Source organism: Cicer arietinum, chromosome 6 (genome assembly GCF_000331145.2).
Source record: "Cicer arietinum cultivar CDC Frontier isolate Library 1 chromosome 6, Cicar.CDCFrontier_v2.0, whole genome shotgun sequence".
NCBI lineage: Eukaryota > Viridiplantae > Streptophyta > Magnoliopsida > Fabales > Fabaceae > Cicer > Cicer arietinum.
The window spans coordinates 46,731,054-46,744,965 of record NC_021165.2 but is presented as its reverse complement, the minus strand read 5'-3'; the positions used below and the strand labels follow the sequence as shown (position 1 = coordinate 46,744,965).

Genomic DNA, 13,912 nt, shown 5'->3' with positions numbered 1-13,912 from the left:
TGAAGGAAGGATAAGGGAAATATTGATAGAAGAAATTGAAGAATGCTTGCATAATTGGTTGGGTTGCTTTGCTTGGAAATTATATGATGCAATATATGTTGGATGGATAAAAATAATGAAAGAATGAGAAAAGTTATCCAATGTGAACTTTAGCTAGTATGTTTATTAACCATTTTTTGATTATTTTTGTCTCTTCTACAATAATTCAAATCAATAGATAACTCTGTTTCATAACTTTGTTGCTATATATGATGGTTGAACAACTAATTCACCGAGTATGGTTCCATGAGCAGGTAGAAGCCGAATAATATAAACCACAAAAAAGAAAAATTAAGTAATGCATCAACTTGCATAGAGAATATTTACATTTACATTTACATTCAAATTTTATTAAACATCGGTGTAACACTAGTTTACACCGAAAATGTATATCTAATTATCTTTAATTTATAAGCGTGCCTTTGCATATTGAACAAAGTTGTCAACAAGTAAAGTAAAATAAATGTGAGAATGCATAAATGTCGATGGATACAAATCAAGGAAGAGACTTGCAATGACCGGAATAAAAGCAACCCAGAAATATGTGTTCCATTCTGAAGTAGTAAGAAGAAATTTTAAATTAAAACCTTAGAGTTCTGATCCAATCAGTCCAACTACAGTTTAACCAAATGTCAAATAAATAAATTAAAAAGTAAAAAATAATAATAAAAAAAAGTTGAACCAAACTATACAACAACCTATATGAAATTGAAATGTGAACTAGTTAATTTCTGTTCAACTCATTGGTTCGATCTGGTTTTTAAAATATTTTTATTTGTGATAATTCATAATAGTCAAATGTCTTAAAGATTTGAAAATATAGACAACAGGTAGCTACAACTATTGAGAAAACAGAACAAATTGTTGCATACTACTGATTTTAAGCAACAAAAAGAGGAGCACAAAGACCCAAAGATACCAACTGCAAAACATTAAAATTAAATGTTGAATTAGTGACAAGAGAGAATTAATAATTTTACACTATAAGTAGAATATAAAAATTTGGCCAATTAATTATTGATGAAGATTGTGATAATTATAGAAGTTTGAGAGAAACACATACCTAATGCCAACAAATTTTTTGAAGTCATCTTCAATTGCACAGTTTATGTATTTGTGGAAATTAAACTTTGGATTTTCCCTATAGTGAGTCTAATAGAGATAAACAAAATTAATAACATTGTTTAGTCATTCATATATAAGGATAAGATTGAAGCTTATTTGACAGCATATAAATTATATAGTACACTAAAATCATACCATAATAAAACCAAGTCTTAATGTCACATAATCCAACTTTGTCACAAATTCATAAAATTGCTTGAAAAAATATATGTAAAATTTAAATAAAAAATGACAAAGAATAATATGCCAAAAATAGTTTTAACATTAGAAAACTGTGTCTTATATAACTAATGTTTTGCATTAAGTTAAACAACCAATTATATTTTTCAAGATTTCATGCTCTTAAATACATATAAATAATTTACCATTCATCCTACTATAGCAGAATCTTTGTCAAAACCAGTAAAATGATTCTTGTTAAAATCATGCTGATGAACATAAGTCACTGTTTGATCCAGTGCTGCATTAGACCAGTATACATTAAAAAGATTAATGATCAATTAGAAAATTATAGTCTATAGTTTAATGGTTCACACAAACAAAGTTAATGATTTGTTTACCATGTTGTGTTTCATGGTTTTCATCTATAATAGAGTCTTCCCAGTGCTTGTACCCACGAATCTATTAATGACAACAATTCTTATTAATATATAAAAGCTTTTAAGAAACACAATTTATAATAAAAAAACTTATGATTAGATTAGATGTTCACCTTTAATCCTCCAAAAACTATAGTTAAAACACATGAAGTCACATGAATAACAGCTAGCACAAAAATAAAGATATGCAGGTGATGTAGTGCTTCCACTGATAATAGAGGCACATTGCCCTGAAATTAAAATGATAACATGATTAAATAATAATAAAAAAAGAAATTGTCTAAATAACATCAAGAAAATTAACATGATATATATAATTGTCCAAGGTAAAGATTCAAAAGTTTCAACAATCGCAACCACATGGCAAACACAATTATGAATTTTCAAATTTTCCTTATTTTAGGAATCTTGTATTCAATTTTCCACAGTTGCAAAAATTGTAATAAAACTGCAGTCAAAATTCAAAACTTTGAATAAAATGAAAAGGGTCAAAATTCAAATTTTCTTTTCAAATATGATTTCAATACCTTAGCAGCACAATATCCAAGTGTTTCTTTTGTTGATGGATAGTCATCACCTAAAAGATACCTAGCAGTGCCAAAAACATCTTTTTTTACCAACAAGACTACAAGCAACCATATGATGAGTCCAATTCTCATGAACACATACTTTTTTGATTCTATTATATGTTATATTCAGAAACAGAGGAATAAAACTCAACAACATCAACTCTATATAAACACAAACAAAATTATTAAAATCATAAATTGTCTTACATTTTCAAAAACCTTCTTTGATAAGAAGAAAGAAAAAAGCAAAACCTTCTTTGATTTTTTGCAAGGCTTGAAAGAGTAGTTTTTTATTTTTCTTCTTCAGAAACTTGCCAATATAATGAAGTGCACAATCAAAGGCAAATGAAACAGCAACAATGAAGGTACAAACAAGAGCAACAATCCATGTTGGAGTAAATTGCGAACCAACTGCTTCTTCACCACCACTCATGTTGATATAGAACTTTTGGTAGGATCGAAGTGTTAATTGAAAATATTTTGGTAGGTTCGAAATGTTTATCTGCTTTGTGTATAAATAGAAGAAATACAAGCCCATCAGTTGCTGACTCACATCGGCTGCACCATGTCAGCTGTTGTCCCTGGTATATTCAAAATGCTGACTGACATTGTCTCCAGCATGTTAGTTGTTTTCCCTGGCATATTGAAAACGCGTTACTATGAGTGGCCGTTACTCTTAGTATTTTGTAGGCTAAATTATATCAGTGTCCCTTAACTTAATTTCTAACTTAATTTCAGGTAACGTTTTAGTTCTTTATCTTTTTTTTCTTCCCGATTTAGTCATTTATTCCTAAAAATATCAAATAAAGTATGAAAATATGAGTTTATTTGAAGATTTGCGTTACGAATTTGATGAAATTTGTATTATATTGAAGAATATAATTAATTTTATGAGTTTCAATTGAATTTTTTTTTTTGAATTTTTGTATAAAAAAAGATATCATTGTTGAAATTTTAAAACATAAAATATCAAATTGTCACTTAAAATTAAAATAAAGGACCAAGTCGGGAAAAAACAAAGATAAATGACTAAAACGTTACCTGAAATTAAGTTAAAGGACCGCGAATGTAATTTAGCCTATTTTATGTTTAATTGAAAATGCAGACTTATATTGTCTACATTGTGTTAGTTGCTGCAAAATTTGCTTGAACAAGTTGCCCACAGGTTAACTTCCTAATTATGGTGAATTTGAGATAAAAGATCTTATGATGGCAAGATGATACTTAGAATAAATAAATAAATTATTTACTTTAAAATATTAATCATTTTAAAATTTAATTTATTTATGAATAATTTAAAATTATAATAAAATAATTATTAATTAAATTTATTTGAAAATTATTTATAATATTTAAAATTATTTAGTTTAAATGATAATAAATAAATAAATAACAGAGGGTAAAAATTATTTAAATAAGAGTAAAATTCAAATAAAATATTATAAACTATAAGTTACTTGATTTAACATATCAAAAACTACTATATGAGCTATAAACTCATTTATTAACCTTAACAAATAGAACCTAAGATTGTTAGCACTACTTTAGGTCATCACACAAAGCTACAGATAATGCAGGCTTCTACAAACTAGAAAACGACCCCACGAATTGCGCGAGATATATAATAATTACTAAATTAATAGTAAAATTAGAGGAAACAAAAAATTACTTAAATAAATTAACTTAAAAAAATTTACTTTATAAACAAAATCAATAAGTTATATTATTTTTAAAATTTTAAAATCTTTTCATAGTAATACTAATATATTAAAATTTATATATTCGTATAAAATATTCTAGTATAATATAATTCAACCTTTCACATTTTTTCTAGGTAACTCGCGAATTTTAATTTTGCAAAACTAATTATGTTTCTTACTATTACTTTCTAGAGCTTTCTAATAATTTATTGATTTCAGTATCTAAAATAGCTTTAGCTTCTTCTAAATCCAGTTAATTTAGCATGAGTTTCACCTGTCTTGGTTTGGCACTTTTTAATCGGAAAACACGCACATATATTCTTTTTCAATTTAATGTTACACTATTCAATAACATTTTATCATATATACTTTTTTATAAAATTTATGGTTAGATTAAAAGTTTTATCATATATATCATGTACAAATTTAAAATCATTTTATTAATGGTTGAGACTAACGGTATTTAATAAAAATACATGAGGTGTTAATTTTGATATATCTCAATAACATATCAAATAATTTTAGATTTTTGTAAATTTTTATTTAGATAGTTTATATGATATATATTTTCAATCTAATCATAAATTTTATAAAATTTATATAAATTAAAATATTATTTAACAATGTAATACAATAATATTTCCGAGTCAAACACTTGTACATAAATATTAGAGATTCTATATCTACAACTTCGTTGATGTATGTATGTATGAGTGTTTGACTCGGAAATATTATTGTATTACATCGTTAAATACATTTTAATTTATATAAATTTTATAAAATTTATGATTAGATTGAAAATATATATCATATAAACTATATTTATTTTAGTTCATTCCTACATAAACATAAGTATTCTTCCACATTTGAAATTTTGAATGGAAAAGAAATAGCCTAAGTAAAATGTCTCGATAATTCTAATTGAAATTTAATCCATTTGTAGGATCAAATATATCTATTAGTGGTATTTTTTGGTATTCGAGATATATTTTAATGAGTATTTTTTATGATTCAATGGTTTAGAGATGTTTAGTGTCTGTGATAGCCTTAAAAATGATATTTTTGTTTTATTTGATCTAAATTTTATATCATATACATCATCTTTTCAAAACACTTTTTTTTCTTGTAAATCATTTTGTATGGAGTATATAATCAATAAAATAAAGTTTCTAATTTATGTTCCCTGTGGCAATTGAATGTTAGGAAGTGCTTCACTGTGCCAAACAATAAATTAGTTGAAACTCTATGACATTTTATGGAAGTAAATGTTTATGGTGGTATATGTCATCTTTACGATTTAGATGATAATGTAATTAATGTTGATTTAACGACTTCAATTTTAATGTTGACATGTTTTATTTCTCTTAATTTATTTTTATCAAATAATATTATACAAGTCATTGTTTTCGGTAAGTGATTAGTCTATGATGAACCATTTATTAAAATATGCTTTAGAATTTCCCTTGTTTGATATTGAATTAATAAATCATGCATGAATACATGAAATTCCTTACTACAACAAATTCAAATCCATTATTTTATATTATGAGATTTTTTAATTTGTATTATAATGTTCTTTTATTTTATATCTTAGAACTTCATAACTAGAAATAAATATATTTTTTTCTGTAGAAATAAATATTTTATACCAATCTATTCTGTCATATAATCTAACACCCCCGCTTGATCATTGGACTCCCAATGTATTATTCTCAGAGTTTACCCTGCCAATTCTAAATTATTGTCCCTTTCGCAATTCTATTGTTACATAAAACTGAATAAACCAAGGGGGATAAGATATAAAAAACTCCCAAGGGAAAAGTTATCCTCGATGATTTTTGTTCAGCAAGAGACAGTACCATTTCATTCGACTCCAAAATAGCTGTAATTTACATCAGACTTAAAAAAGTTACAAAAATGATCCTCGATCAAATAGGCCTACTAAAAAATCGAAATATGATCGAGACTTGAATCTACTAACAGTTTGCTACTCAGCTGTCTGAGAATAAAAAAATAAACATCAGGAAGGGGTAACTCACAAAGACTAAGTGAGGAGACAACAACCACCATCAATTAGAAGGGAAACACAAAAAGACACGAATAACTGTTTTACATTCTGGTGGCAATTATGTTAAACAATATTACTTAAATTTAAAAAAAAAAATTTAAATTTAAAATATACACATATAAAGTCATTAAACTTATAATTAAATCGTTCATATAGAAATATTAAAATCTAGTTAATAACAAAGCGAAATCAAAATGAACAACCTTAAAATCATCATAAAAATCAAACAAGTAAAAATATAAATTTTTTTAGAACCAAGAGGCGGCTTCATATCATTGATAGCCCTTTCCTCCTAAGGGTGGCCTTTCCCTTAGGGGTGGCTCCATCTAACGGATAGCCCTCTTCTCTCAATCCCACAACGCATCATCACATATCAATTAGGGAGCTTACATCTCGTTGATAGCCCTCTCCTACTACGGATGCTATTTCTTATAGGGATGACTTCATCTAACGGGTAACTCTCCCTAATCAAAACGAGGTAACTAAATGCACCTAACACATTTAACAATTTCATAATTATAATAAGATTTCTCAAAACACATATTTAAAATCATATCTCATTTCATTAAAATAAATGGAAAACATATTCAATCGCATAGCAATTTAATATTTCAATACTTTTAACTCATACATAAATCAAACTAATAACATTATATGAAAAGACCATTAAAATAATTAAATGACAAAATCGAGATAAATTTCAAAGGTTGTCTTCCCCGAATTTTTAAATAATTATTTTAACATAGAAAACGATTAAAATAATAATTATAACATTATAAAAATATACGACGATGAGTGTCGCCAACTCACAACCATGGGGAATCGCCTAAGTTTGTTCTCCAACAACTCTCATAGTAGTAGACAGAACCTCAGCTGACAAATCTGAGTAAAAAGAAATATTCTCAAGACTTTAGAAAAATTATTCTAAAGTTTAACTAACTCTTAGAAACCATAAAAATCATTTAAATCTACTCTAAGCACAAAAATAAGATTTTTATTCGAAACTACATTTTTCTAGATATTCATACTATTAGAGTTGTGCATCTACCTCAATGAGTCTCAATAAACAACTCTCAAGAGATGGGTACCCTTCTCCTTCTTTAAAGGACAAATCCTAACCCAAAAATTATACCCAAGAACTTGTGAAAATATGGGGAAGCTTGCTTAGGGAATGTATACCATTTTCATGGGTTTATTGTGACTTTAAGTGAGAGAAGAAGAAGAAGAAAAGAATAGAAAGAAAAAAAAATGAAAATGGGGAAGTGGGGTGGAGAGGATACCGTGAGAGAGAAAGGGAAATGAGGGAGTGAGATGGAAAGAGAATGAGAGTGAGTATGGTTGGGTTTGTTTTATTTATTATTAATTAATTATTATTATTATTTAAAAAGAACACAGGCATGTCAATCTCCTCCCCTTATAAAAATTCGTCATCGAATTTATTTGACTTTTTGTTTATTTAATAAATACTCTAACCTTTTGACTTTTTCGAATTTATTTGATTTATTCGAATTTATTTGACTTTTTGTTTATTCAACATAAGTGTGGGTACTTTGCACTGATGACTTCTTCGGGTTCCCAAGTAGTTTTTTCGTCGGATGAACCACGCCAAAGAACTTTTACTGAAACAATATCTTTTGAGCATAAACGTCTCACTTGACGATCTAATATAGCTACTGGATGTTCAACGTATGATAGACTCTCATCTAACTGTATGTCTTCATGATTAATCACATGACAAGGGTCATGAAGATACTTCTGAAGCATCGAAATATGAAAAACTGGATGAACTCTCGAGAGATCCGGTGGAAGTGCCAAGCGATGTGCTTCCAGTCCGACCCTTTCTAAAATTTCAAATGGTTCAATGAATCTTGGACATAGTTTCCCCTTCTTAGCAAATCGCAAAACTCCTTTTATTGGTGAGACTTGTAGGAATACATGTTCTCCCACTGAAAACTCTAAGGGACTCACCTCTTATCAGAATAAGATTTTTGTCTACTTTGAGCTGTCACTAAGCGATCCCGAATCAATTTAACTTTTTCAATGGCATCTTGAACCAGTTACGGATAAACTAATTTAGCTTCACCAACTTCAAACCACCCTATCGGAGACCTACATCGTCTTCCGTACAAAGCCTCAAACGGAGTCATCTGAATACTAGATTGATAACTATTATTGTATGCAAATTCCATCAAGGGAAAATGTTGATCCCAACTCCCCCCAAGATTCATAACACAAGCATGAAGCATATCTTCCAATATTTGTATAGTCCTTTCAGATTGACCATCTGTTTGAGGATGAAAAGTGGTGCTAAGCTTCAAACGAGTTCTTAATGAAGTTCTTAACGACTTCCAAAATTGAGAAGTAAATTAGGCCCCACGGTCAGAAATAATAGACACTGGTACACCATGCAAAGAGACAATTTTATCCAAATAAAGTTTAGCATATTGAGATGCAGTATAAGTAGTCTTCACAGGCAAAAAGCGTGTAGATTTGATCAACTGATCTATAATCACCCACACCGAGTCATAACCCTTTTGGGTTCGTGGTAATCCTGTGATAAAATCCATAACGATGTCTTCCCACTTCCATTCAGGTATTTCAACAGGTTGAAGTAACCCCGCAGGCTTTTGGTGCTCAGCTTTTACTTATTGACACACTAAGCACCTAGAGACAAAATCTGCTACGTCTCTCTTCATCCCTTCCCACCAATACAATTCTCTCAAGTCTTGATACATCTTATTAGAACCTGGGTGAATAGTATAAGATTGTGCAATCATAATCTTTCAAGAGTTCCATCCATCTTCTTTGTCTTAAATTTAAATCTCGCTGCTGAAAGATATACTTAAGACTTTTATGGTCATTATAAATCTCACAAGTTTCACCATATAGATAGTGCCTCCAAATCTTAAGAGCAAATCATGTGTGGGATAGTTCACCTCATGCCTCTTGAGTTGTCTAGATGCATAGGAAATAACCTTAGCTTGTTGCATAAGTACACAACCGAGATCAACTCTAGAAGCATCACAATAAACTACATAACTTTCACCACCTATAGGTAATGCCAAAATAGGTGCTGACGTCAAGTACTCCTTCAATTTTTGAAAGCTTTCCTCACATGTATCAGTCCATCGGAACTCGACTTTCTTTTGGGTCAACCTAGTCAACGAAGATGCAATTTTCTAGAAATCCGTCACAAAACGTCGATAATAACCAGCTAAACAAGAAAACTCTGAATCTCCTTTACTGTGGTAGGTCTGGGCCAATTCTAGTCTGCTTCCACCTTACTTGGATTAACACTTACTCCATTCTTAGACACAACATGACCTAAAAATGCCACACTATCCAATCAAAACTGACATTTTGAGAATTTGGCATATAATTGTTTATCTCTTCAGCTTTGCAAAACCAACCTTAAATGTCGCTTGTGTTCTTCTTTACTCTTGGAATAAACAAGGATATCATCAATAAACACAATCACGAATTGATCATAAAAACGTGATTCATAAAATCCATGAAAGTTGTTGGGGCATTAGTAAGCCCAAAAGATATAACCAGGAATTCATAATGTCCATAACGCGTGCGAAAAGCTACCTTCATTATATCATCCCTCTTAATCTTCAACTGGTGATACCCCGACTGCAAATCAATCTTAGAAAAATATTGAGCTCCTTGAAGTTGGTCAAACAACTCATCAATGTGGGGGTAACAGATATTTATTCTTCACAATTACTTTATTCAATTGTCTATAGTCTACACATAGTCGCAGGGATCTGTCTTTCTTCTTTACGAATAAGTCTGGTGCTCCCAAGGAGAAGAACTTGGGAGAATAAAACCCTTATCAAGAAGATCTTGAAGTTGTTCCCTTAACTCTTTCAGTTCTGCTGGGGCCATACGATAAGGAGGTATAGATGTAGGACGAGTGTTAGGAACTAAGTCTATAGAGAACTCGATCTCCCTATCAGGTGGCAACCTAGGAAGTTCTTCAGGAAAAACATCTGGAAATTCACATGTTATTGGAATTTTCTCCAATTCCTCCCCAGCCACTTGTGTATCCCTTACCAAGGCTAAGTACGCTTGACAACCTCTTCTACTTAACTTGCTAGCTGTCAAGGCTGAGATTTGGTTATGTGGTACCCAACAACGTGCTCGTTGAAACAAGAAGACTGATTGTCCTGGTATCTCAAATTTCACCACTTTGTTATGACAATCCAAAGTGGCATGATGCAAAGCTAACCAATCCATACCCAAAATGACGTCAAAATCTACCAAGTCAATAACTACTAAATCTACCGGCAACACCTTGCCATCAATAGTTATATCACAAGAACGATACATCGACTTAGCAAGCAAGTTTCCTCCAACAGGTGTAGCTACAACTAAAGCTTCTTCTAAAGAAGATGAACATTTACCAAGTCGAGTAGCAAACCACGAGGATGCAAAAGAATGTATAGCTCCAGGATCAAACAAAACATGAGCATCTCTAGAACAAATAGAAAGTATACCTGTAACTACTGCATTGGATGTCTGAGCATCCTAACGAGTCAAAGCAAACACTCGAGTTTGACCTCTTTCTGCTGGTATCTGACCTCTACCACCAAATCCTCTACCTCCCTGCTGAGATGTTCCTGAACCTCTGACATAAGAATTTCCACTTTGACGCACATGTGTAGAATGAGCCTAAGAAGATGCCAAAACTGTTGGTGTTGATGCATAACTAGAGGATGGATGTGTCGTGTCTACAAGACAATCTCTCCTGATGTGACCTACTTGGCCACATTGATAACACACCTTAGCATTACTATCTCTGGAGAAATTCCCAAAGTGAAACCTACCACAAATAGAATATCGTGTAGCTGAAACACCAGAATGTCTCTGAGGGAAAGTGGATTGTGATGCTGCTCCAGAATCTGATCTACGACTCTGCACTATCCCAGAAGACTGCCCATTATGACCACCTCTTTCAGACATGAGTCTTTGTTGCCCTTGATAACCAAACATAGATCCATCACCGCGATTCGAATAGTTACTGTAAGATCCTTCAACCCTTTGTTTCTTCCATGAATCGTGTCTATTGCGTCCTTTTTCCTTCTGTCGTTGCTCGATCTGAAGGGCCAAAATCAAAACATCAGCAAAAGTAGAACAATTAGACCCAACCAGAAATCTAAATAAGTAACCCTTCAATCCTTTGATGAACCTCTTAACACGCATCTCCTCTTAACCCTCCGTTTGCTCCAATCGCTCAAACTCATGAGCTAATCCATCTCTAACACTCTCTAGAAGAAAACAAACAATGAACAACTGAGAGAACTCTCTCCATGCTAATGGAGGTGACCTCACTTGTCTATCACGTGACATTATATCAAACCAATCACGTGTCACGCCTATTAGCTGAAATGATGTCAATTCTACTGCTCATACCTCAGAACAACCCAATTCTCTTCAAAGCCGCTCTAGACTATCAATAAATTGTTGTGGATCCTCAGTTGCACTAGACCCAGAAAAAGTAGGGGGTTTAAGCTTCATGAATTCTGGTAAAGTAACCTCAATACCCCTCGTTGCAGCAGTCGTCTGATCCTCAACTTGTCTAATCTCTTTTTGATCATTGACATTTTCATGTCTTTGATCATCCTCCTGTTGTTGTCTAACGACAACCCCAACAAGTTGTCGCACAACCTGTTGTAATCCCTGCAAACTAGCAGCAAACTCTTCCATGGCTGAATTTTCGCGCCTCCTCATAGGTACCTCAACATCGACATCCAAACCACGTCCGCCAACATTAGCTCTATGCCTATTTCGAGCACGAGCTGAAACACGACCTCATTGACGAGCGCCTTGAGCTTGGGCAATTGACTCATCGACAATTTCCCTTATAGTAGGATTCCTAGTCTTGGGTGGCATTTTCACCTATTCAAGAACATTGATCAAAAATTGAATATGACGATAATAAATTATCGAAAGGTAGTGATGATGAATTTAAACACAGATTCGGACAACAAATGAGACTCTCATAGAGTGCTAATAGCCCTTGCAAGTAAGTTGTGCCCGGGTACACAATTTACTACAAGAATTTATTATAACCCTATGTTTGTAGCTATTAGGACCTACGACCGAGCTCTGATACCAACTTTGTCATGACCCTAAAACTAACTATTGTGACCGGCGCACAGGCTATACTCCTAGCCTGGCAAACCTATCAACTAACTTAACAACTAAACAACTAAATTGTTCTCTAACCATTTAAAAAAATATATATATACTTTTTCTCGAAATTTCGACATAGTACCTTTGTAACTTCAACTAACATTATCAAATTGCTTAATACACTTTCCAAAAAAATAGTACTCTAGACTCCAAAATAGCTGCAATTTACATCAGACTCAACAGACGTTACAAAAATGGTCCTCGATCAAAGAGGCCTACCAAAAAAAAGAAATATGGTCGAGACTTGAAACTACTAACAAATTGCTACTCAATTGCGTACGAATCTGAAGAAAAAAAAAACAACAGGAATAGGTAAGTCACAAAGACTTAGTGAGGAGACAACGACCACCATCAATTAGAAGGGAAACACAAAAAGACACGAATAACTATTTTACAATCTAGTGACAATTATGTTAAACAATATTACTTAAAATCTAGAAAAAATTCTAAATTTGAAATATACACATTTAAAGTCATTATAATCTTAAAATCTAGTTAATAACAAAGCGAAATCAAAATGAACAATCTTAAAATCATCATAAAAATCAAACAAGTAAAAATACAAATTTTTTTAGAACCAAGAGGCGACTTCATCTCATTAATAGCCCTTTCCTCCTAAGGGTGGTCTTTCCCTTAGGGGTGGCTCCATCTAACGGATAGCCTTCTCCTCTCAATCCTGCAACGCATCATTACGTATCAATTAGGGAGCTTACATCTCGTTGATAGCCCTCTCCTCATACGGATGACATTTCTCATATGGGTGACTCCATCTAACACGTAACTCTCCCTAATCAAAACGATGTAACTAGGTGCACCTAACGCCATTAACAATTTCATAATTATAATAATGATTTCTCAAAAAACATATTTAAAAACATATTTCATTTCATCGAAATAAATGGAAAATATATTTAATCGCATAACAATTCAATATTTCAATACTTTTAACTCATACATAAATTAAACTAATAACATATTATATGAAAAGACCATTAAAATAATTAAATGACAAAATCGAGATAAATTTCAAAGGTTGTGTTCCCCGAATTTTTAAATAATTATTTTAACATAGAAAACGATTAAAATAATAATTATAACATTATAAAAATATACGACGATGAGTGTCGCCAACTCACAACCATGGGGAATCGCCTAAGTTTGTTCTCCAACAACTCTCATAGTAGTAGACAGAACCTCAGCTGACAAATCTGAGTAAAAAGAAATATTCTCAAGACTTTAGAAAAATTATTCTAAAGTTTAACTAACTCTTAGAAACCATAAAAATCATTTAAATCTACTCTAAGCACAAAAATAAGATTTTTATTCAAAACTACATTTTTCTAGATATTCATACTATTAGAGTTGTGCATCTACCTCAATGAGTCTCAATAAACAACTCTCAAGAGATGGGTACCCTTCTCCTTCTTTAAAGGACAAATCCTAACCCAAAAATTATACCCGAGAACTTGTGAAAATATGAGGAAGCTTGCTTAGGGAATGTATACCATTTTCATAGGTTTATTGTGACTTTAAGTGTGAGAAGAAGAAGAAGAAAAGAAAAGAAAGAAGAAGAAGAAGAAGAAAATTTATCTAATATTTACATGTGTCATG

The 13,912-nt window shown here is 31.5% G+C and overlaps 2 pseudogenes; both read right to left on the bottom strand.

Annotated features, from left to right (window-relative positions):
- Positions 1 to 330: 330 nt before the first annotated feature.
- On the bottom strand, positions 331 to 2,972 carry LOC101494099 (MLO-like protein 1; annotated as a pseudogene).
- A 4,658-nt stretch (positions 2,973 to 7,630) lies between these two features.
- On the bottom strand, positions 7,631 to 11,308 carry LOC140920757 (uncharacterized; annotated as a pseudogene).
- Positions 11,309 to 13,912: the final 2,604 nt, after the last annotated feature.